We start from the raw sequence: 23,181 nt of genomic DNA, 5'->3' as shown, positions 1-23,181 counted from the left end.
TTTACTTTCGTTGTCTCCTGTGGCATGGTGCTTATGTTATGGGAAGAGGGATTATAATTTGGTGCTGTTTGTAAAGGTGATAACACTGATAGAATCCAGTCATTGCTGGTAGGTAACTAAACTGGCAGGTTAGTTTTCTGTACTTTAAACTGTGAAAGACAAGTCTAATCAATACCTATTTTACTTTGATATGTGTGGCTTGCTGATAATTATAGTTTCATCTTGCATGATCACTGGATATCAGGATATTAGAGTAGTTGAGCTATGATTTGCTGTAATTTGGGTAAAATATGTCTAAAACTCAATCTTTTAATGTCTTATTTTAATCAAGATGTAGAAATCACTGTTTTATTTCATAATAACCAAAGGAATTTCTTCTTCCAGTTTAATATTCCTGGATATTTACTAAATTGGAACATGATTTAACATTTTATTGCATGTTTTATGTTATTTTATGAGTAAATGTTAATTTCTGTTTACATTTTAACAATATATATTTTATTGTCTATTAAAGGTAAGAAAATATGCATACTATTCATAGCAGAAATAACACCAGATAGTATTTTAGCATATATTATTTTTCCAGCATTAAAAGTTATTCTGTTTTTTATGGAGATCTGAATCTGAAAAATTTGTGTAGGAGATGTCAAAATCCCAAAGCAATAACTTTTTATTATAATAGTTTTCAATTAGTTTATTAGTAATAGTTTTCAACTGTAATAATTAGCAGAGTTGTAGTAGGGACTGGAAGATTATATATATATTTGTTTATATATATATGTACATAAAAATATATTTTATATATATTTGTTTATATGAATTATAATCCCATGCTTTCGGTATCATCTTAAAATGTTTCATTGGGAATACACATTTTGAGAAGAAAATAAACCTGAGGTAATCTTTAATTCATTTTGGGTAGCTTTTTAGTAACTTATTTACTAGAAACTTCATTTAAAGTTAAGAGAATTTAAAATAACTTTCACAGTTCTTCCCTGTTCAGAGACTGTGTCAACAAAGCAAAGTGAAACAGAATATAGAGTTCATTATCAAGATTATTCAGACAATTCTGCTTCACTTCTATTTTAGATGAATCTGCGTGTAGCTTTACACTTTCAAGTAACTTCTGAATTAATACTAAATCTTTTACTTTTTTTGGTGGAAGCTACCTTAAATAGGCCAAACTTTGTAATCTCCATTTTGAGAATAAAAACTTTTTTTAGCTATAAAACAAATGGAATAGAGATAATTTTCATGTTGTCTATTTCTTTGGTTTGATTATCATTACTTTTTTAAAATTTTCTATTTCATTACAAAGCAGTAGAATAGTTCAATGTATGAGTAATTTTTTTGAACTGGAAGTTGGAGCTGATGTCAAAAATGAAACAAACTGAAAAAAGTTCCTTAAAAATCAGCTTAATTTTAATGACTGTGACACAAGTGTTTATTATAAGTTTTAGATAGCCAAAATAATTATGAGGTATTTAAATCTGATGGAAATGTCTAGCATTAGTGACATTTTCAGAAGTTGTGGTAATTAACACAGTGAAAATGGAAAATAATTTTGAAAACAGTGGTTTGAATAGTTAGAAAGGAGAAACTGAAAGAAATAAAATATTCTTACATGATAGTTTCAAATAAACTAGTGAAATATGATTCAAAGGAATAATGATGGATACTGATAAAGTAATAAATATACAAGTGGATGTATAATCATCAATTCTTTATTAATCAATTATAAATAGAAGTCAATTTTATTTTTGTACAAATCATTGTATAAAATGAAATTCACTAGACATACCAGATTCTTCATGGAGGAAAATTTAATTAACTCTTTATAGTAAAAAATATTGGATTAAGCAATGGAGTGATAGCAGATCCAGAGAAGCGATGTTTACAAATAGCAGATTGCAAATTTTATACTATTTGGCAAAAAAACCCAAAACAAATGTATAGTGCAAAATATAGTTCTTGCTCAGGTTTTACTGATTATATTTACTAAGATTAGGAAGAAGAGTCAGTGAGACATAGAGCAGAGGATGTATGAGGAAAACAGTAAGAATCACAAGTGTTTTCAAAAACATAACCTATGAGGGGAGAGCTTAACAGTAGTCTTATAGAAAAATGAGTATCAATAAATTAACATACAAAAATATCCCTTATTTTCTAGAGTTGTGAATTACCAGACTGTTCAGGAATCTGTAGGTCAGGGTATAGGTGTTTGGAGATACACCAAAATTGGTCAGACGTTATTCTGCTTGTGAGAACTTAGTTGATGATAATTTTGTGATTCCATTAAATTGTAGCTATTGGAGCATGGATGTCTTGGCCAATTACTCATCAGCAAAAAAGAATGATATGGGAATGTATTACAGGTAGTTTATGTTAAACATTAGGAAAATTGGGGGGATCTGTATTATTGAAAAGTGAGATAGTAAGATAGGTTGTGGAATTTCCTTAGGTGACAATTTTAAGAACAGATTGGTTAAGGACAGAAAACCCTAGGTTCTAATTTTGTAATTGTTCTCAGAATACAGCAGGAGGTTGAGCCTAATGATCTTAAAGCCCATTAGGTTGCTGTTTTTCTTTTTATCACTTCACATTTGAAAGAACATGTGAAATTGAAAAATAGAACTAAAAAAAGGCAATTGAAAGGAATGAGTCTAGGAAAGAGATTGAGGTTTAATACAAATTTCCATATCCCCTTACGTTTATTCCCAAGAGTTACCATGGAAGAGTGTTTCCAAATCATTTCTTGCCTTTCCTGAAACACTCCTCCTCAGCCTGTGTACTGGAACAGATTGTGATTCACTTTCTAGCTTCTTCCACTGGACCAGAGAATTCTTCTATCCCTCCCTTTGTTCCTTTCTTTATTCCTTATTTTGTGAACATGTTTCCAATACAAAAGTTCTATGCACATGAACAATTAAGTTCTGAAAGATATTTAGCTTCCTTGTGTGGATTTCCATCCAGAAAAGCATTTGAGCCAGGGTTATGTGTTCAGTCAGACATTTCACTGTATCCCTTTTTTTCTCCATTGGTGAAAACTCATTCTATTAGACATCTTTCCACACTCCCCCAAAATCTAGACCAGTACCTATTTGCCTTGAAAATCTCTCTATAGACAGGTAATGCTGTCAGCTAGTGTCTGCAGGGAATTCCTCAGCAGCTAGGATGTTTACATTCTCTGCTCCCTTTGATCCTGTGCAAATTCAAATAGATTTGAACCTACTGAACTATTGAGGTCTGTAACAGAAGTTTTGTCAGTAGCATTTTTACCATCAGACTCTAAGGTTTGGTAAACTTTTAGGCTTCTCTTTAATTAGTCTTAGGCTAAGAGTCATCTCTCAAATGTTTCTCTCCATTTAATCAATCACTTTTCCTCTTCTATAGCTTATGATTGTCCTACACATATGTAAGGCACTTTTCACATGATGGATGATTTGCTCTTTCCATCAGAGCAGAGATGTGAAAAGCATGGCACATTCAGGGGTCTTTGATTATAGCTTGGAATCATTGTGGGGAATAACATAAAGAAGAGCTGGAGAGTTAAGGTGGGGGCAGACCATAAGAACTATGCTTTTAAGGGTTGTACAGTTTTAACAAGAGTAGCTTGTTCTGATTGTGTTTTAGCAGGATATCTCTGGCCATTTGGAACACAGATTGGTGGGATGAAAGACCAGAGTCATAAGTTTTAGATTTTGTTTGTAGAGTGCTCCTGTATCTGCTTTAAGACAGCAAAGACAATTATATGTCTCTGGATAATACTTTGCAAAGTGGTTGAACCTCTGGCAACAACAGAAGGCAAGTTCTTTACTAAAAATATTGTAGAACCTACTTCATAAGAAAATCAAAGGTGGTGGACTGTGTCATTTTCCACTGTAAAAATAACCACTTAAACTGAACATGGATTAGCTCCCAAACCAGTGGGCCAAGGAAATATTTGCAAGTGATTCAGTGATTTCTTTGTGGTTGCTTTGTTTAGTGCTGATAGAACACACTGTAAAATAGGAAGTCAGAAGTTCAGCATTTTTAGCTTGCTACTAACTTGCCATGTGACTTTAAATAAGTCTGTGTGTGTATATGTGCGAGTGTTAGCTGAATATTTTATATTGAATTAATACCTAGCGTGGAGAGTGAATGAACAGCTGGGGCTGGGCCTGAGTGTGAAGGAAGAGGGGTCTGGTTGTGTTAAAGTCTCTTGTGCTTGAAGAGTAGTTCTGAATTTGCTCCTAGGATATCAAATTTAGATTGGTCATGGGAGCTCTAAGATTGGAAATAAAGGTCACAACCCAAAGGGAGGACTTCTCTGCTTCTTCCTATGGGATCCCTGATCTCACATTTCTGACAGATTTCTAGAGCACAGAACATAACCAGGGGCTACTGTCTCATATATTCTCTCCTATGAAAATAGCCTTGGAGGACTCTGCCTTAGGACAGAGCTCTCAGAGCAAAATGAAGTAGAGAATGAAGCAACTCTGCATAATTTGCCTTTTCTTCATGGGTCACATCTACTGTTCCATATTTTCTAAAACTGCATTGCCAGTTCATTTTCATTTCTATTTGTTTCAATAGGAAACACTGGTGTACTAAGTAGTATCTGAATTCATTTAGATTCAGCCCCACTGAACACACCAAGTGAAATATGTAACACAACCAGTTGCTTAAGATGTATTTGTCTAAAGACAAAACAAGCAGCAACAATGACAAAATAGCAAGCAAAAATATCCTATAATATGTTAGGAGAAGGAAAGAATTTATAAAATAAATGCATAAGCTGAAATATTAAGTCCTCTATTGAGGGATAAAAGAGAGACAGTGAATGTTAATTACTTCTGCTTGATAGCAGTAATCTTAGAAGGAGTTTTAACCAGTATCAAAATCAGATATTGTACATGAAATAGTCTTTTCTCTTCCACAGTTGATAATAGTTAACATCCATTGGGCTCTCAGCATGTAGTAAAGACTTTATCACCTCATTTGAGCCTGACATGCCCTTGAGGCAAGTCCGCTATTGCCATTGTTGAGAAAAGTGAGGCTTTTGAAGGATAGGTAACTTTTCCAAGGTGACCAGTGGGTAAGTGATGGAGCAGCGACCTAGATCTAGGTCTGTAAGGGTCTTAGACCTAAGTAAACTCTGTAGTCTTTTCTGGGGAACTTTTAAACTTAAACTGTATCTTTGTTGTTCTACTTTATTCATTTTGAACAAATGTTCTACTTTATCCCATCTTTATAGCAGAGAAGGGGAAACAGTTCAAGGGAGAAGGGTTGGGGGAAATCAGAAATCACAGCTCTGCTAAAAGTGGTTCCTAGGCTTATACATGGATAACGAGGTCTTTGACTACATTAAATTTGCAAAAATGGCAGTTGCAGAGGTAACAAGGGACCAGAATAGATGGCTCTATTTCATAAAAGAAAGAGGCAAAGTGAAGAGACTCATTAATGTTGAAGCAGTAGATGGATAACCAGTGACAACTATCAAGCAGATTTGCTTCAGTTTGGTCAGAGAAAGGTCATTGATTATTTTTGGTTAAACTGGTTCACAGAGGCCAGGTCTCCACTAAAAAAGGGAATTAATTGCTTCCATTTCCCACTAATTGCCTCAACATTTCCCTATGCTTTGTCATTGGAGATTTGGTCAGAGAGGCAAAAAGTCAAAAGTCAGAGTTTGATGGAATCTACATAAAAAGGGAATCTGAGGAGACCAAATTATGGCATTTGGTGTAATAATGATAATGATATTTAGCATTTTTCCCTGGGAGTGCTGTGGATTTTTAGAGACCTTTTCAATCTTTAATCAGACCATAGGGCACATTTAAGAGAGTTCACTGCTTTTATTTCCATCTAGAGGATAAGGCATCACAGAGAGATGAACTGACCTAGGGCAAATCTCCTGAGATGTTAAACCTCTATGTTGGATTACACCCTCTATGTTGAGTTTTAGCTGGAAGGCTGGGCACTTCCCAGAGGTATCATTCATTCATACTCCTTCAGAGTCTAGACTTTTTGTACATTACTCTCTGAGATTACTACTCTCTGAAAAATCACCCAAGAAATTGGCATGAAATAGTTTTGATGTTACAAGAATTACTTAGTTTTCAGGCTATTAATTGATTCTTGAGCCATCTTCAATTAATGAGATATTCTACCTGTATTTTCTTAATTAACCAGTCTTTAAAATCCTTTATAGCTCTAAATCCTTTGGAATCTGTGAGTTTTGTCGTCCAGAAATTTTGTACTTTTTTGGAACCCAAAGTGGCAGTGTAGAGAGTAGGAAGAACATGGGCTCTGGATATGCCAGGTCAGTGTTCAATCTTCCTGGTTCCTCTGATTTACTTGTAATACCTTTGGAGGCCCAATAGACAAATGTTGCTCTTTAGGAAGTCCCAAACCTGCAATATCAGCTACTCTTCTTTGCTGGAAGAACCAGAAATATGTTATTATTAGTTAGATATTTATTACATTGTAGGTTCTTAGAAACATGGTGTATTAGAATGAGCATAGGTTTTAAAGCAAGGCACTTAGGTTTCAAAACCAGCTCTGTCATAATCACCTGTTTGATCCTAGACAGGTCATGGAATTTGATTGAAACTCATGTGTAAACTCATTTCTTCATGTGTAAACCTGATATACCTCATTGGGTTTCATATTAAATAAGAAAGTAAAGGTAAAGCACCCAGCTCAATGTCCACATATACTTATCAGCCATGTATCTATTAACATCATTATTAGAAATGATAAAGATATTAAATGGTAAAACTATTAATTGGGGCATGACTTAAAACATAAAACCCGAGTATAAAAGAAGTCTAGTACTTTATAAAAATCCTTCCTTTGAATAAGGTACTCTCACAGTTATGGTGAACTTGAGGTGGACCATCTTCTGGTCAGATGCCTCACTACAGCAAGTCTTCCTTACCTTCCCCAATAAAAGTGCTTTACTCACATTAAGTCATTTAGTAATCAGAACAATTCTGGAAATTAAGCAGTATTATTGTGCTCAGTGAACAGGTAAGAGTGTTTACATATGGGGAGGGAAATACGTGGTCCAAAGTCATACAACTTGTCAGTGAGGAGCCCAGCTTTGAAGCCAGGTGGGCTGATTCCAAACCCTATAATCCTAACTGCTCCTCTAACACTGCTTTGGAAACATCAGACTGCAGTTCAAGGTTGTCATTTGTGCAAGCTGAGAAATTAAATAGTCCTCACCCTTATTTTTAAATTAAGGGGATTCTTAAAGCTTATCTTTTGTCTGACAGAAATGGCTCTTCGCACCAAGAATCAAAAACCATTGTTAACAGTGATATCTGTGTCACCAAACCCTTCCTTGGATTCTTTCTAAGTGTTTCTATTTAATTTCAAAAGGTACAACCAGCCCTTGTCAGAACACATATCAGCCCTCTATAACCAAGAAATGTTAGGAGCTGGGCATATGGTTTCTTCCTGCTCCCATGGTGCTTTTCCCTTGTCTGCCCCTGCCCTTGCCTCCCAGGCCCCATGAGCCTTTTCTCCCCAGTGCTGAAGCTGAGGTCCAGCTCTGAGGGGAGCCCTAATTGTCAAACTAGGTGCTCATAACTTTTTTGACTTGTTTCTCTTAAACAATGTAACTTAATAAAACTCTTTCAAATACTTAAACAGGGCACAGCTACTAACACAGGAAGAGCTAAGACCGTGTACACATGGGAAAGCTGGTTTGACTGTTTTGATTAACTTGACCGCACAAGTCAGTCAAAAAGTAATCACCAGTGAAGCAAACCATTCTGACAGATTTTTGACCCACTGTGACTGCTTATTTGACCGGCTTCAGCTTGAAGTGGTCAGATTGACTGGAGACAGTCTAACTGGAAAATTTAACTTTGGAGTATGTGTATACCAGAATCTACTTTAAATAACTTTATTCTAAATCTGTACATATTTTCCTGGGACCAGTGAGAGAAGTTTGAAAGTGACACATTGCAGCATTTGACTTTCTAGAGTGAGATAGATGTCTTGCCACTTGCTAGCACTGGCAATATATTTATAGGCTACAAAACAATCACATTTCACCCCATGCACATATAGAGTTCAATAAAATTGAAACTCTACCTTAACTTGGCCAAGTCCTAATGTAAGGCATTATATTCTCTTACTCTTCTGAAGCGTTGGTGATAGACTTATGACAGCAAATGACTTCTCAGATATCAGGTTACCAATTCAGTCATTAGTGACTAGGGTAAGGCAAAGTTGACCTTGCCACTAAGAGTAGTCCTGCTAAGAAGAATTTATGAGAGAAGGAAAAACAAAACAAAACCTTTGATGAGAGGCAAAAGAATCTGGTTGACATTATTATTTGAGCTGCTTTTTCAAAGCAAGCCCCTTTATATCTATCTATCTATCTATCTATATACCTATCTATCTATCCTTATGTTCCTTTAGGAAATTTACTTTGAAATGAGCTCCAGCTTTGGGCAAGACATAAACAGCACTATAAGGATGGAAAGAATGATTTATTCTCACATTATAGTGTTGGATTTTATGGGGAGAACATAATGAGGTTATTGTCTGCTGTAAGCACATTTTTATAAGGTCTGGTTTATGCTGGTTGAACATCCTAATACATTTATGTTGAGATTTTGAAATATCCTGTTACTGTTTGAAAGACATTCATGTGCTGCTCTTCAACACTCCTAAAATTCTAGCTTTTCCCATGGAAATGTTTTGTAAATGTTCAGGACTTAGATGCTATCTCATGTACTTCTATTAAAGTTCAGTGGTAAGGCTAGATAGAACTTAAAGCCAGAGTGTTAGTAATGACTAAAATAATGATACTTTTCTTAAAATAGCTTGCTTAATAGTCATATTTTCTCTTGTGTTAGAGTCACTTGATATGTAATTCTATTTTAAAAATTTTGTGATTAATAGAGAGAAAGGAAGCTTACTTTAACTTTGCTTTCAAAGTTTATGCTTTCTAGTCATTTTACGATTAAGTGGCTTTAGCAGTAAAGCCCTTTGACCTGAGTAAAAGAGAGAAATAAATTAAATCTCACCGTTTGAAGAATGCTATAGAGAGTCCACTGGGGTATATATTTAAATTGTATATGTTCTCTACATTATAGAATCATTGTTAATAATGTTTCGATGATCATCTTGATGCTTCAAACCTTTTACACATCTAGGATTATTTCCTTAAGCTATGCAAATGTACAAATTTACTTCCCCGGCAGCAACTCACACAGATGCCTATTGCATTGTTGCCTCCTCAGCCCTAGGTATTATCATTTAAAAATATTTGTTAATTTGAAAGGAAAACAGCTTCATTTTAATAATCAATTCTGATGAGGAACAAAGACTCAGTAGTGAGACCAGTGAGGCTTTGAACTCAGGCTTTGCTTCAGAGCTCCTCAACCTATCCTTTATCTCCACTTTCTCATGAAAGTGCGGAGAAAGGCTACTCACCTCACAGCTTTCTGCGAGGATTATATGAGACATGGTGGGTAGCACTCCGTGCTCTGTGCCTGACACAAAGCAAACTTTCTATACTTATCAGCAATGTATGCCATTATTATCATTATGATTATTAACATACTTTCCGGAGAACACCAGCATAGAGATGAGCAGACTTCGATTGATTTTAACTCTGCGTGCTGCTTTGTTAACATGCTTAACATGAGCCTTAATTAGCTTATCAAAAAAATGGGTCAAATAAGGGATCATAATCATAAGGGATCAAATGAAAAATGAAGTTGAATAGGTAGGTGGGGGACAACCTATCCATAGGCCACGATAAGGAAACTGAACTTTATTCTAGATGAAATGGGAAGCAACTGAAAGATTTTTAATCAGGAGAGAGGTTAATCCATTTTATGATTTAAAAAGTCCATTCTGAAGGGTGTATGAAGAATGGTTGAAGAGAGCAAAGGAGGGGGCTGGGAGATGAGTAATGAGAGAGTCACAGTAAGGGATGATAGTGGCTTGTACTAGAGCTCTGGTAGTTAGAGATAGAGATGACTATATTTGAGGTCCATTTGTGAGTTAGAATGGATGGGGTGGATTATATATGAGGGTAAAGGAAAATGAAGGACAAAAGGAAGACTGCTCAGTTTCTGAGTTGAGAAATTGGATGAATAATTATGCCATTAACTGATTTGGAGAAGAATGAAGAGAAACAGGCTTTGGGGAGGATTATCACAAGTGGTTGGACATGTAAATTTTAAATTTTGCGATATTTGTGAGATATCTATCTATTTATCTAATATACATAAACCTCGGCCTCCCAGAGAGAAACTTTGGGATTTATGTTTTGTTAGTGTGTAACTGGTATTTATAACTGAGGGGATAGACGATATCATCCACATACATGAGAAAGAGAAGGTGTCTGGTGCTGAGTCCTGTGTCATCTCCAATTCACTTTTCAAGTTACTGCATTCCAGTTTCCATTTCATAGAGAGTTCTGGAAGAGAATTGCAAATTTGGGTATCATTAGCATATTGGTGGTATTTAAAGCCAGGGGAAGAGATGAGACCCTCTTTGGGGAGAGTGTGGAGAGAGAGTAGAAGTGCCTAGTGCTGAGCCCCGAGGTCTCCTCATTTACAATTTGCAATGTCCCTCCTGTCCCTGCAGGCTGACTTCTATTCTCACTGTGTCCCTGAGATCATTCTCCTGAGGGTCACCAGTGACCCAGTTATTTCCCAATCTGCCAGCAATATCTCCTGCTCTTTCTATTTCCTCATCCCTGTGCTATTTGACTCTGTTAACGACTTTTTCCTTGAAATTCTATCCTACTTTGGCTTTGTTATATCATTCTGTCCTAATTTTCATTATACTTTCTTGAGATTTCTTTAGTCTTTTCTGCCCATTACATGTTGATATTCCTCAGAGTTCTTTACCTGGATTTTGTCTTTTTAATTCTAATTCTTTGTCCTGTGTGATTTTAACTAAAACCCTGATTCAATGATTTGTTCTAAGCTGGCCACCATATCTGTTTCTCTAAATCCACACATCTAGCTGTTTACTAGGCATCCCTGTTGGATGTTTCACAGCCACTCTGACTTCATTATGTCCAATACTGAAGTTATCATCTTTTCTTCTAATCTTTTGCCTCCACTTTTATTCTTTATTTTGATAAATGCCATCTTCTCCACCACTTCATCATATGTGAATCTTCCCCTTCACCACATGTATAAACGAATCAGAAATCCTGTACATATTTTAAAATTTTTATCCTCTATATTATGGGTAATATTTAACCTATCTTTTTAATATCAAATACTATTGCCTTAGCTTGGGCCCTCTATTCTTCTCTCCTGGAATATTACTAAACACTCCTAATTGTTTTCTTTGTGCCTTGGTCTTTCAATAATTCAGTTTCCATATTGTTGCCTAAGGGATATTTCTGAAATAATAGTTGATCATATTACTGTCCTGCTAAAAGTCTTATATGGGACATCAGGGCTATAAGCACAAAGCTTAAGGTTGTATTTATTTCTCTTTATGAGCTGGCTTCTGCCTAGTTTTCTATTTTCATTTGTCCTCACCTACACTTTATTCAGATCATACTGAGGAAGAAAGGAAGGGAGGAAGGGGGTAAGAAAGAACATTTTGTCTTTATAACTTCTGCTATTGGAGCATTTTAATAACATTGAGAGCTTAATTAAAGACATGAGATTTGGGGAACTGAACTCTGTAGGATTTTCCTCAAATGACTTCAGCTATGATGAGGAAATCCCATAGCACTAGAATTTCCAGGCAGGGTGTTTCCTAGAAGCCATCATCAAGATTCTTAATGCTACAAGAATGAGAAACTCAGAATTTAAAAGGAGTACCTATTAGTTTCCTATTGCTGCTGTAACAAAATTACCACAAACTTAGTGATTTAAAACAATACACATTTATTATCTTACAATTCTAGAGGATAGGCATCTGAAATCATTTAAACAGGGCTAAAATCAAAGTGTCACCAGGGTTTAGTTTGTTTCTGGAACTTCTAAGGGAAAATCTGTTTCCTTGCCTTTTCTAGCTTCTAGAGGCTGCCCACATTCTTTGGCTTAATTCTCATAACTGTGTCATCTGCTTCCATAGTCATATCTCTCTCCTTTGTCTAATTCTGACACTCCTGTCTCTCTTTTATAAGGACCCTCCCTTGAGGTTACATTGGACCTATCCAGATAATCCAGGGTAATTTCCCCATCTCAAGATCCTTAATTTAATCACAGCTACAAAGTTCCTTTTATAGTGTAAGGTCAGATATCCACAGGTTCTGGGGATTAAGATGTGGACATCTTTGGTGAAGGAGGCATTATTTCACCTACCACAAAATAATTGAAAATAAATGGAAAAAGTTTAAAAAGGCTAAAACAAATATGTTCAAATATATTTTTGTTTTCAATGAAAAAGTTTTGTTTTACTTAGTTTGTCTGCTCAAATTAGTGTGGAAAATAGAATCCTGTATCCTCATATATGAAGTTTCAGTAAGAATATTTTCCATATATTCCAAAGCTATAATATTAACTAGCACTTTGATTTTTCTTTATTTCTCAAAAGTAATTGACATAAAAGAAAGCTCTTACAAAGAACTTCTTTATTATTTCAACTCTTACCAACTTTTTATATGCAGTTATTCATTTCTTAAATTTATCCCCGAGAGCAGGAAGTTTAAATATACTGAATAGAATAGTCATGATATTTATTTAGAATAAGCCAAGCTGAAACTAATATTATTTTCTGCTCTTTCCACCTGCTGCCTTCCCATCCACCCTTGTGAAAAGGTTTTTGGGAAAGGTAACAGTAAAATGATATAAGGGAAATAAAATTTCTCATGGGTAAGGAGGCTAATACTCTTCAGAATAGTCTATATTTAATACATAGATCTAGAGACTAAAGTGGAGAAAGCATCTTAAAAAAGGAAACACTTATCTAGAGTTCATATTTTCTGATGGTAGCTTTCAATTATAGCATTACCCCACTTGTATGGAAAACCCAGGTCTTGCACCATAAGGTGGTTACAACATAGATGAAGTGAAACACAAAATAATACAAAATCAAAAGTGAATCAAGCCAAACTCAACTAATAATGGGGAAGCAACCCCAAAGGTTTTTCCACTACAGAGTAGAGTCAATTGATTCATATTTGTATACAGATATGGGACATATTTTTTTCTAATTGCAGGGCCTGGAGTTTTACTATTCTTGTGCGCTGGTAATAAATAACTTGCAATTGAAAGAATACCCTCCTTGTACTCAAAAGACAAGAAGTCAAATTCACTTTTCTTCCTGTGTGATTGTAAGCGAGTCTGATAACCTGTTTGAGCTTCAGTTTCTTCATCTCTAAAATGAGGATAAAAGTCTTTACTTAAATCGTTGGAGTGTTTGATTCAACTTGTGACTGTGGCTACTATTATCTTGCATTCTGGGGCTTTCAACTAGTCCATGAGGTCCTGTGATCAATCTTCTCAACAAATTGATGTTTCATGGCTATATACTTTCCATAACCATAAAAAAATTAAAATGGCAGTATATTTTTTTGATTCTAAAGGAACATTATTCTTCAGGGATAAGTGGAAAGTAAAACTGCAACTTTGTAACTGAAGGCCTTTCGTACATGAGGGCACAATTACTTGAGGAGTTTGATTTATGTAAATGTAGTAACAGGTGCCTTTAAAACATAGAGAACCAAAAGTAATTATATGTACTAGTTAGGTAAAACAAAGACAAGATAAATTTTACTTTTTTTTTTCTCCAGAAATACTAGTAATATCTACGAAAATTGAGTGATAAAATGTACTTATGAAACAAAGCCATTTTCTGCCGTTTGCCAATCAAAATGAATAATTTTAAAGTCTCATTTTCAATTAGATTATTTTAATATTTAACTACCTAAAATGCCCCAATCATATTTTTTAGAAAATGGTTACACTATAATACTGCAGTTCTAATGATGACATTTTATTATGATAAAAATGACTTCATTAATTGATGACCATATATCAACTCATAAAGTAGATAAGGGATATAAAAAGTTTTCAAGTCTAAGGTAATATAAACCAATTTGAATTGTTTAGATTTTCTTTTTTAGGAATAAACATTTATGATCCTTTTATTCTTACAAAATACATAAATTTGTTATAAATTTACCTGCATTAAGTGGCCTATGAATTTCTTTTATAAGGTCTGCATAAGTCGACAATATATTGATATTATCCGAAATCTTACCATTAAGATATACTAAAAATTAAAAATGTAATGTATTTGCATCATAATGATACAAGAGATGACAAGTATTATATGGAAGTTTGTCCCAGATATTCCTATTTATGGCTTTGGATCTATTTTAGAATGTGTAAAAATTTTTTTAAAAAAACATTGATGACTTTCCAAGATATTTGAAATATGACCTTTTGAAGAAGTCAGTATTGTTTCTCCTTTATTCTCTGCATCCTTGAAAGAACATTCACAACTTCATAATGAAAATGATATCAAAAAGTCACTATACGGAAGATGAAAAATAGTACATTTAAGCATTACATGAGAGCTTTGTTTTAAGTTGAAAGTAACTGTGAAGTATAAGTCATCATTTAAACACAATTGTTGATTTCTGAAGCAAAATGTCTTTTGTTTTATAAAAGTCTTATTAATAAATATTAATGTTTAAGTCTTAATGCCCTTAGATAAATATTTTTTTAAAGAAGTTAAGACTTTTTACTGAATCTAGCTTAAATAATTAGCTTGTATATTTCCACATTTACAGGAAACAATTTAATTGTATGAGAAGCTTCTAAAAAGAATATAAACTGTAGTATTAACTTACTTAAATACAGCCAAAGCACTAAACATAAATATGTCTAATAATATCAAAGTATAATGTTACAACTGGACAATTCTTTCTTATTAAAGGAAGAATACATCATTCATTCATTCAACTGGTTTGTTGAATTGGAAAGGACATTTCCTCATCTTGTTATTTCTCCAAGAGAGAATATGCTCAATTTTAATTTAATTTTTTATACTCTATAATTTCTGAAAACAAAATGCAGTTAAATATTGTACTGAAGTTTTAGAAAATAATTGTGGAGGCCCAATTGAGTATTTATTTATGATATTGTAGGATTAAATAATATATGCAAAGTATATAGCATAGTCCTTTCTATAGGCTGTTCACTCAATAAACAAGAAAAGGTACAAAATCTATTATTTAAAAACCTAGGGCTAGATGTGTTTCAAAATTATCAATACTTTAAATTTTGAAAGGTAATATGGTACATATTCCTTGATACCCTGCAGCAGTCCAAGACAGCATCCCATAATCAAACACATTAATATACCTGCAATAGTACATGTGAATATCTACTGTAAGTAGGATAAAGAAAGACTTTAACTAACCTTACTTCATTTCAAGTTTGATTTTGCCACCAATTGGGTTTGTGTCAAACATAAAAAAAAAAGAAGAAAACTCCTACTTTCAGAGCTTTTTGGATTTTGGAATTGCAGTTAAGAGGTAGAGGACTGATAGAATTGTAATGCAATTGGACTAGGAAAATAGGGCTGTATCTACATCAAAAGGTTGAATGCATAATTTTAGAAATAGGGCAAACTAACTATTAATTAAGGAGGATTTACCTGACAATGTAACACACACAAACTTCAAATAAGCATTTTGCAAAATGTGAGAAAAAAATCAATGGAGCCAAAGGGAAAAATAAACTTTAGAATCAGAATAGATTTCCCTATGTGTAGTTAGAACATGGGAGTTAACCATCTTTGGCACTAGGTCCTCTCATCTTCTATTCTGTACGTCTTCCAACGATCATCTCAGTTATCACCTCAGTGTAGATGTTATGTAAATTTTATCCAGAGTCCATACCTTACCTCTGAATTCCATACCCATAAATGCAGCTGCCTACTTCACATACCTTCTTGGACACTTGCAAAACATCACAAACTTAACGTGTTCAAAACTGACCTTATAATTCTCTGTCCCCCTCAAAAAACCTAGTCTTCTCTGTGAAAGCCATCACTATCTATTTAGTCACTTAAGCCAGAAACCTCAGGTGTCATTTCTTAATCCATTTCTAAACATCTCTTGAATCCATCTACTTGTTTCCATGTGACTATGCAACCCTTATCACATGACCCTAGTTCAAGCAGCCCTTTTTTCTTTCCTAGACTCTCTCATTTTACCTCTCTAAAATTCATCCCACTGAACCGCTACTGCCCCTTTTCTTATGATAAAGAAAGTAAGACATCTTTGTATACCGAAAAGATTGCATGAATTGGCCCTACTGGCCTCCCCAGCCTCATACCACACTCTGCTCTAGTCCTATCATCTCCTTTCAGTGCATTTTTTTCATCTTGTTTCTTCCCACCAGGGTCTTCACATATGCTGCTTTATCTCTCTAAATGTTTTTTCTACTCTTCCTCTCTTTATTTCCTACTCATCCTCCAGATCCAGCCCTATCATCCCTTCTTTAGGAAAGTTGTCCCTAACTTCTGTCTGGATAATCTTTTTCTACAGGCTCCTAGTCATGTGTTATCTCTCCTGCCTATCACTTGTTACACTTGAAAATTTACAGTCATTTGTGTGATTATTAGATTAAAATCTGTCTCTTCCACCTGTCCATAAGCTGCATGGGGAAAGGGACCATGTTTCACTTTATTCATCATTGTTACCCACACAACTGGCTACTACTATATATAGTAGCCGGTATATATATATATAGGCACACACATATCTATTAAGTGAATGAATCAGTGAAATTAATAGCAGAAACTGTCATTTGAATGACTCTTTCCCATTTTATCTAGGTCTTTCTGCTTGATTTTGTGACACCTTTTACTTTCACAGGGTTTATCACATTGTGTTATAATTATATTTTAATTATCTATTTCTCCTAGTAGACTGTGAACTCTTTGAAGACTGGGTTATGTCTATTTTGTTCATAATTATATCCCCAGAGCTTATCACAGTTGCATAAAACCTGATGTGTAGTGGCACTCAAAAATATTTATAGAATTAATGAATACTAATCCTGAGAATGCATTGTCAAATATATTTTAAAGTATTATGGCTTAAGTTATCTGCATTTTTCATATTAACTTATTTTCGTTATTGATGATATTGCCGGTTGACTTTAGTGTGTACATGGCTGCTCTGTAATTTTGAAGTCAGTGGGAAGTGGTCAGTGTCTGCTGTGATTCTTAGTTGCTATTTATGGCTCTAAATTTCTATATACACATACACTTATAAAACAGATCAGACTAAATAAACCACAGTTATTTCTGGCATTAGTTCTAATTCTTTTAAAGATATAAAATGGTAATTTTCCTGAGATACTAACGTAAACAAATCAAATCAATGCAAGTATAAATGGAGATAGATGGAGTTATAAGGGAAGCTTAGTCTTTACAGTAATAATATAAGTGCTCATAGAGTGCAAGCATTTTTACTGCTAGAACACTATCGAATTAGGAAAACTACGCTTAATAATATTCATGCCTCTTTAAAGTCTCTTAAGTGTGGATCTCTTCTAAAGACACACCATTGGAATTATCCAAATTCAAGTGATAGGGACTGAAGGAATATGTTACAATCACATTTTATATTATTATCCATTAAATAGCTTTGGATTATATAATGCTCTGCTGAAATATGCTGACAGTTATTCAGAAACCTAAGTAAAACTTTTGATGAACCCGGCCCTACTTTGTTCAGTAGTTATATCTCAATCAGACAAGCTCGACTGTATAATTTTAGGTTTAGTCAGGATGAGATTTATGGGTATATCATATCCAAAGACTGCTGTGAAGAAAGTAAGATTTGAAGAAACGAGTTATTAATCTTTGCTACAGAATATTAACAAACGTCATGTGGCTTTTATGAGTAGGTATCTATGAGGTAGTAGATTCATAAGCCCCCCAAAATAGATTTCTTCTTATATACCTCTGCTACTAGGAACATAATTAATAGTTACCTATTACTCACTTGTGAAGTCCAAGCTTTTACTTCATTTATTAATTTCAACCTTAGTACAAAATTAACAAAATTAAATGAGGGTTGTCATGTTGTAGTGAATGGGATTGTCTGTCTTGCTTTTTGATGGGGCTGTGTGTATACACCTGCCTGTATGTGTATGTGTGTGTGTTTAGCGGTAGTGCATGTGTTTTTATTTACTATCACTACATAGTAAATATGTATAGAATAAATATTTTTCTTGCTGAAAATATTTCTGTTTCTCTTCTTGCAGATAATCTAAACACACTCATTAAGTAGGTGCCCACATTTGCCTGATTGATTTGTTTGGCTAGTCAAATTAATGGTGATAAAATGTCTTGTTATTCAGATGATTGCTTGTGTGATGTTTGCCACGACTTTTTAGTTTTGAATTTCAAAAGGCCAGTACCCAGAGGGTGTTTCATCTCCTCCCAGGTTCTGTGCCCTCAGTTTAGATAAGTGATCTCCAGGTGGATGGTGACACATGGATCATAGACCTGCTTTCTGGAGAGGAATGACTTTCCCTTGGGACTGGCGTTAACAAAGAACAAACTCTCATTAAATGTTTGCTGAGTGAATGTTAAAAATTAGCTGAGGGCTTTTATGATTATCTTATGGTTTCTCTATAAAAAGGTAACTTTTTAAAGAGGCTATCATATATATGCATATATATGAATTATGTTTAAAAGTATTTATATGATTTGTAGCAATATTTAAGAAGATATGATACAAGTAGACAATATTATAGACAGAGAATCACAGGGTTGGTGTTTTTGTTTTTGTTTTTTTGTACAACTATCCACCTAATTGTTTCTAAAATTTCCTCATTCAAAATACTCTCCTTGTCCGCCTGCCGATGCAGGGGACACGGGTTCGTGCCCCGGGCGGGGAAGATCCCACATGCCGCGGAGCGGCTGGGCCCGTGAGCCATGGCCGCTGAGCCTGCGCGTCCGGAGCCTGTGCTCCGCAACGGGAGAGGCCACAACAGTGAGAGGCCCGCGTACCGCAAAAGAACCCAAAAAACAACTCTCGTTGTTGTTTATCTACTGGATAGGACTGAAACCCATATGAGAACTAAATCAAAAGACTACAGTGTGGAACAATGAAACGTAAATTGGGAGAATTAATTCATGTATTTAGGAGCATAATTTGAAAACCACTGTGTGAAAATAAGAATGCCTCCTTCTAGCCAGCACTGCTTGCCTGGACCGCATTACTCCATAGCTCTTCTACCTACCAGGAGATTTTAAATACAAATGCATATAGGGCCACATAACATTTTGTTAGCCTTAATTTCTAATTAAATATTTGCTGATTTACAGAGTTGAAACCTCCCAAGACTGGATCTAAACTCTGGAATTAAAAAACAAAACAAACAAAAGAAAACTTAAGGTATCAGATACCCTAAATCATCTTCTGTTGTGTCAGAGAATGAGATCTGACCTTTTTCTATGGCATTGGGCTGCTGGCTCATGAATTTCCATCAATGCTCTCAATAGTCAGGATTCCTGCATCTATTCTAGTCTAAAAACAGGGGAAGGAAAAAACACCCTACAGATACATAAATGTTTTTAAACATCTTTATTGGAGTATAATTGCTTTACAATGGTGTGTTTGTTTCTGCTATATAACAAAGTGAATCAGCTATACATATATCCCCGTATCTCCTCTCTCTTGCGTCTCCCTCCCACCCTACCTATCCCACCCCTCTAGGTAGACACAAAGCACAGAGCTGATCTCCCTGTGCCGTGCAGCTGCTTCCCACTAGCTATCTATTTTACATTTGGTAGTGTATATATGTCAATGCTACTCTCTCACTTCGTCCTAGCTTACCCTTCCCCCTCCCCATGTCCTCAAGTCCATTTTCTATGTCTGCATCTTTACTCCTGTCCTGACCCCAGGTTCTTCAGAACTTTTTTTTTTTTTTTAGATTCCATATATAGGTGTTAGCATACGGTATTTGTTTTCCTCGTTCCTCGTTACTTCACTCTGTATGAGTCTCTAGGTCCATCCACCTCACTACAAATAACTCAATTTTTTTTTAATGGCTGAGTAATATTCCATTGTATATATGTGCCACATCTTCTTTATCCATTCATCTGTTGATGGACACTTAGGTTGCTTCCATGTCCTGGCTATTGTAAATAGAGCTGCAATGAACATTGTGGTACATGACTCTTTTTGAATTAGATACTTACATTTTGTATTTGTGATTGTGATTCCCCAGTGATTATATTTTCTACAACCAGAATGCTTTTTTCTTCCCGACCAATTTCTTCCCATTAGCTTGTTGTACTTGCAGGAATTTATGTATTTCTAATTTAAAAAAAAAATACTTCAATTGACCCATTAAGCACATTGCTCGGTTCTCTTATTAATGAATCTAAGCATTTTTTAAAGCTCATCAATACATGCATTTCTAATTTTTAAAAATATCCACATCCCTTTATTAGAATATGAGAACTTAACTACATTTGAAACATATTTTAAAAAATAATTGGATGTTTTAAGCTAAGTTTCATTTTTGTAACTCCAAATAATGGAACTTTTTGAAAAAAAACAACATAATTTCTATTGAAAGCCTAGGTTGAGATAATTGATATTGGGTTAATGGTCTAACCAGGTGATCCTCTAGGTTAGTGTATTTAAATATGGAGTCTGAAATATAAATTGATTTGGAAAATATTGCTCTGCCTGCTCTAAGTGCTGTCTAAGGTATCTAAGGGTCAAGTCAGATCACTATAAAGTTATATGTTTGGGCTTTCACTTGAGCTGATTCATATTATGCTTTGGGCCTTTGATCAAGAATAAATGTAGTGGATGTTACGGTGCATGGCCAACATTATCCCCTTCATGACTGAACCACTCTTGCCTCCACCTGATTCTGTTTCCCTCACCCTACTGCAGCGCCGATTCTGAGAGCACCCCCCAATAAACATCCTACAGGCAAGTTTCAGATTATGTTTCCCAGCTAACTCAATTGAAGACGATAAATATTTATTTTTAAATATGGGCATATAAAGAACTTCACTGCCTATTTTGCAAGTTGGAATTTTGTTCAAGATATCATTCAAGTCTTCCATGAAAATATCTGGTTTATAAATTCTCAGATATTATTCTGAAAAATATTTGTCTTTCCTCAGAGCTGGCATGATTTAATTACTTATTAAGAAATATATATTAGGTTGAACTATACAGAAGGGACAATTCGTAGATCAAAAATTGTCAAATATCTGCAATTTCACAAGGCTCCACCTAATATGTTTTTAAAATTTTCCTTTTTCCTTGGCTGTCAGGATGCTCACGGGTAAATTTTGTACTCGATTGCAATATTAATCTTCAGCCTACATTTTCTGGTATAAATACCTCTCACCACATTTATGCCTCATATTTATTTATAATGTTTTGGAAAAGAGGGAGAATATAAGTAAATAAATTCTTTTAATTGAAATAAAACAGATCTCTGCACATAGACAAAACCTTGAACTTAAGCTGACCATCATTATTTTTAGTTTGCAATAACAGCATGCCAGAGAGATAATGCTGAGACATAATTCAGAGTTAGGAGATAATGTTTTACTTATTACTCTCAATAGCAAAACTTCCCTACATCTGGGTGGTCTTAATCTCTTTGATAGTCCAAAGAACAAAATCACAATCTACAGCTGCTCTAGCCTTCTAGGTGAAGACTTTGGTATTCTGATTATGGTTTACCTGCTTCCTCTAGTGGGTTCCCAAAGCTCTCTGCAGTCACCCATAGTTATTCACACACTGTACTTTAATGATTCATTCATAAAATCACTCATTGAACACATGTGAACACATATTTTTAAGTGCCTGCTGTGTGCCCCTCTCTGGGTTATGTATAGGAAGTATGGCAGTCCAGCAGCCAGCAAGATAAATGCAGCCCTTGCCCTTGGAGAGCTCTTATTTTTCTTCCCTGACTAGACTGCGAGCTCTTTGAAGGCAGATACTGTGGTTATCTCCCTTTTACCTTCAATGCACGACTCAGTGCATTTGCTGCCCAGAATACTCAAAAGTATTTCTTAAATAAATGAATAAATGAACAATGGCAACATATAGTTTCATTTACTTCATCTCACCAACTACCAAGACCTTCAGTGAAACCAATCCAACAGATAGTTTTATAGTTGTGTCTTCAGATCCCAGGCAATTTAAAAGTATTTTAAAATTGACTGCACATGGTTTAACTGATGTTTTACAGTTAGTTGTCTCATTGTTCTGATATCAGTCCATGCTTGGAAAAGACGGAGGTTTACTGGGGAGTAATTTCATTGCATTCCATTTAATCTTCCCTGGCTCCACTGATCTTTCAGATTCTCATGCTTAGTTTATAGATGTTGTATACAGATGTTGTATATAGATGTAGGATCCAAGAGAGTCTTCATATTTTTTATTGCGTCTCTGTATAGAGTGATCTAATGAGATGGTAGTTTTGCTTTGAGAAAGGAAAAGTATTCATGTGAATTCCTTTTCATGACTAATATTTGTGACTGTCTCCCAACTTCTTTTCTTCTTTCATTTTGATCTTTTACATTTGAGTTTTCCTTCTTTCTGTCCCCTATCCCAGGACCATCTCCTTCCAACACCTGATTTATAACCATTTTCTCTTTCAATTAGTTTTTTAAAACCACTGCTTCTTGTGGCATTCTAAATTCATTGTATACATTACTGAGCTTTTTCTTTGTATTCCAGTCATTTCAATCAGGAGCCAATATCATGTAGTGTTTAGGAAGCCAGGCCCTGTATTCCAGTTCCATCTCTTACTAGCAGAGTGATAACAGCCACACCATTTAACTTCTCTAAATCTCAGTGGCTTCAATTATATGGTGCAATGGGGGTAATATTGATACCTATCTCCTAAGGTTGTAACAAGGATTAAATGAAACAATGTGTGTAAAATGATTAGCACAGTGCCTGATACCTGCTGCATATTATTATTTTTATCATCATCATCATTTTTGCTGTAGTTGATATTAATATTGCCCAAGTATATTGTAAATTCCTAGAGCCCTAGGATCACATTTATGACTTCCCTTGGACTCCTGATGTAACACAAAACACAATAAGTACTATAATGATGCTTTTAGCATCCATAGATGAAAAGTGAATTAGTTAATGAATGTTGTAAATTCTGGTTCAACATACTTTTCTTAAAATAATATACAATGTTCTTTAGCATTCAGTTACATTGTGTG

At 34.8% G+C, this 23,181-nt stretch overlaps 1 protein-coding gene across 10 annotated transcripts in view; it reads left to right on the top strand.

Annotated features, from left to right (window-relative positions):
- The window catches only part of TFEC (transcription factor EC), a 668,004-nt gene that overhangs the window by 586,475 nt on the left and 58,348 nt on the right, over positions 1-23,181 (top strand). The window contains exon 1 of one of the 10 annotated variants that reach the window (XM_060020776.1): positions 47-108. The exons of 8 other annotated variants lie outside the window; for them this stretch is intronic. The gene's annotated coding sequence lies outside the window, so the exon portion shown is untranslated. Of the gene's footprint in view, positions 1-46; positions 109-19,298; positions 19,355-23,181 lie in introns of those variants that run through there. One more of the 10 variants, XM_060020777.1, reaches the window with a different exon arrangement.

This window comes from Delphinus delphis, chromosome 9, assembly GCF_949987515.2.
Source record: "Delphinus delphis chromosome 9, mDelDel1.2, whole genome shotgun sequence".
Classification (NCBI taxonomy): Eukaryota; Metazoa; Chordata; class Mammalia; order Artiodactyla; family Delphinidae; genus Delphinus; species Delphinus delphis.
This window is presented reverse-complemented; position numbering and strand designations above follow the sequence as displayed.